Source organism: Coturnix japonica, unplaced genomic scaffold (assembly GCF_054131305.1).
Source record: "Coturnix japonica strain WE unplaced genomic scaffold, WE-NBRP24 Scf048, whole genome shotgun sequence".
Classification (NCBI taxonomy): Eukaryota; Metazoa; Chordata; class Aves; order Galliformes; family Phasianidae; genus Coturnix; species Coturnix japonica.
In genome coordinates, this window is record NW_028188951.1 from 1,515,609 (window position 1) to 1,518,315 (window position 2,707).

General features: G+C 42.7%; 1 long non-coding RNA gene across 1 annotated transcript; it reads right to left on the minus strand.

The window, feature by feature from the left end:
• Nucleotides 1–118: 118 nt before the first annotated feature.
• LOC146752272 (uncharacterized) lies at nt 119–2,345 on the minus strand. The gene is made up of 3 exons (XR_014940713.1): nt 2,208–2,345; nt 1,969–2,090; nt 119–255 (listed from the first exon to the last, which is right to left on the minus strand). It is a non-coding gene; the product is annotated as an uncharacterized LOC146752272 (long non-coding RNA).
• Between the last annotated feature and the right edge of the window lie 362 nt (nt 2,346–2,707).

Below are 2,707 nucleotides of genomic sequence, written 5' to 3' on the forward strand. Positions count from 1 at the left end.
TTAGAAGAGCACAGGTGACATCACAGCGTTCACCAAGATGAGAACAACGCTGCCATCCCTTCTGCCTCACCATCTCAGGTTGCCCTGGCAGGAAAATCAATATCCAGAGTGGAGAGAAGGCAACAGGAGTCTGCAAGGCTGAGCTGAGTGCCCAGTGGGGCTGGTGTTCCTTAGCATGGATGTAGACCACGAGGTTGAGAATCAGGTCATGTATGTTGAGATATGAGGTTTCCACAGGCTCAGGTGATTGCAAAGCTGTTAATAAAGCATAATCATAGAATCATTAAGGTTGGAAAAGAGCACTGAGATTATCTAAGTCCAACTGTCTACCCATCAAATGACAGTAAGACAGTTGGCAGGACAGAAGTGACAGAGAAGTTCCTGAGCCAGCAAAATCAATGCCTCAGAGCCAGGCGCACTATGCTGTAGTAGTTGGCCTCAGTGGGTTCACTTCATAGTCATAGAATCACCAGCACTAGCAAAGACATCCAAGACCATCAAAGTCCAACCATCCACCTAACACCACTATTTCCCCACTAAACTGTGTCTCTTAGTACAATGTCTATAAGTTCCTTGAACACAAATACTTGTGGCAGAATTTTACCCCAAAGCAACACATTTGTAATTTATGAATGTCTGAAGGAATCAGACTCAAACCCTCTCTACTCACACTCCTTTTCTCTTTGTAGGGTTTTGGTATCCACGTCCCTTCCTTCAGGACCTATTGCTGGTTCCTCAATGTATGTAAATATCATTAAAAATAAATAAATGTTCTGAAGCCTGATAATTTGCAATTTACATAAATCATAAGAACTATTCCCAAGGAGAGTGAATTGGAAGAGAAAGCCTGAGCGGTTTGGGAATAACTAAGTCTATCTGATCTAAATACCTATGAGATAGCTGCAGATGAAAAATTTCCATATACAATGCAAAACATCAGCCATAATTTAAAAGCCCTGTCTCCAGGCAATAGAATTCTCCCAAGTAACAATTCTAACTGCTGAATTTCTTATACAGAACTTGCAGAACTTCTCACCGAGAACTCCACGCATCGCAGAGCAGCACCGCAAACATGGAGAACAATGGAAATTGGATTATAATCACCAGTAATTTACATACATTCGTTAATTTGCTATTCAAAATGAACCAGAGAGATGCAGGGCTCTGTCTGCAGGTGCAGATAAATCAAGTCTCTGCTTGTGCACAGCAATGCAGACTTGTGCAAAATTTACCACAGTGACTTTTTGCACAAATGCGTGTATTTTCACTTAAAATATTTTAAGCATAATTTGATGGTAGGAAGTTTACAGATGCGAAGAAAATGCTCTACGGAGTTAACATATAGGGAACAAAACAAGCTCACATCTCCATTCTTTTACTCAGTGAATGAGGCCAAATGCTTGGACTAGTCCACAGCCCTATCAGTTTACTGTGCACTATCTAGAAAGCTGCATGAGGTGCTTATTGACTCATGGGATGCAGGGAAACACAGGAGAATGGTGTGGAAGTGCTCATTAAAGTGTTTAGCACATGCGTCCATTGTGCTTGTCTTCCTTCTATTGTCTCTGGGGCAAGGCAAAGGCTGGGCTGTTCCCACAGAGAGGATGTCTGAAGTCAACATCAAAACCATTTTCCTGGGAAGTGGATGCTGATTTATAAACAGAAGTGCTCTCATCGAGGCCATGGAAGGTCCCCAAGGTCTGGCTAACGTCACCTCTACCCCTCCTGCCTCAGAGGAGAGTTTTCCTGCCCCACCTGCTGGGCCTGGGCTACTGCAAGGCGCTCTGCTCTTTGTCAGCAATGAAGAGCCCTATTGCTCCATGGCTTCTCCATGTCACTCCTCTCTGAGGACCCCCATGTACCAGACCACACACATCCAATTTGCTAGTTTTAGGGATGTGCTGCCCTCTTCTTTCTTTCATGTTTCAATAAAAGACATTAAAAAAATAAGCTTTGTTACATACATACCTTAACACTAACACATTTTACAGGTGGCCAAGGACAATTCCTCTTTGCTCAATACGCTCCAGGCAAGCCAAAATGTTGGACAGAACTGTCTTCATTCAGAAATGACTGCTCCACAATTCCCACTTCATAGCAGAAGGAAAAAAAGACAAACAGAGGCCTTATTCAGAGCACCTGTCAGCATAAGAACAAAAAACAGTTAGAAAAAAATAGGTATCTGATGGAAAAAAAAACCCACTTACTTGTGCATTTTTTCTGGTGGTGCCATGCTTCTGTGTGGAACCAGGAGCTGGATTCAGTGATCCTTATGGATTCCTTCCAATATGGGGTATTCTATGATTCTATAGAAGTACCCACCAGAGCTTTGTGCCCAGCTTTGGTTTTGTTAATATTATGCTATCACATTGCTCTATATTTCCATTACTATAGCTTCAAATGCTTCACTTTATTTCCATTATGTGCTAGCAAAATCATCTGTGAAGGCATTTGTAATTAGGCAAGTAATTATAAGCGCATTTACAGTAATTCATCAACATTAGATGGCTCAGGAGAAGCAGATTTGCAGGCAGGTGGGTCTCAGCAGCACCAGCACCTTCTCACTGCAGAGAATAAAGGTGATTAGAGGTGGGTACAGCAGCACAATCGCACTCCACCTGGCTTTGCCCTGTAGGTGTTTCTGTCATCCACATGCAGAAGGGCTCATTCCTCGCCCCTTATTTCATTATGGCTTATCCAGTAATAC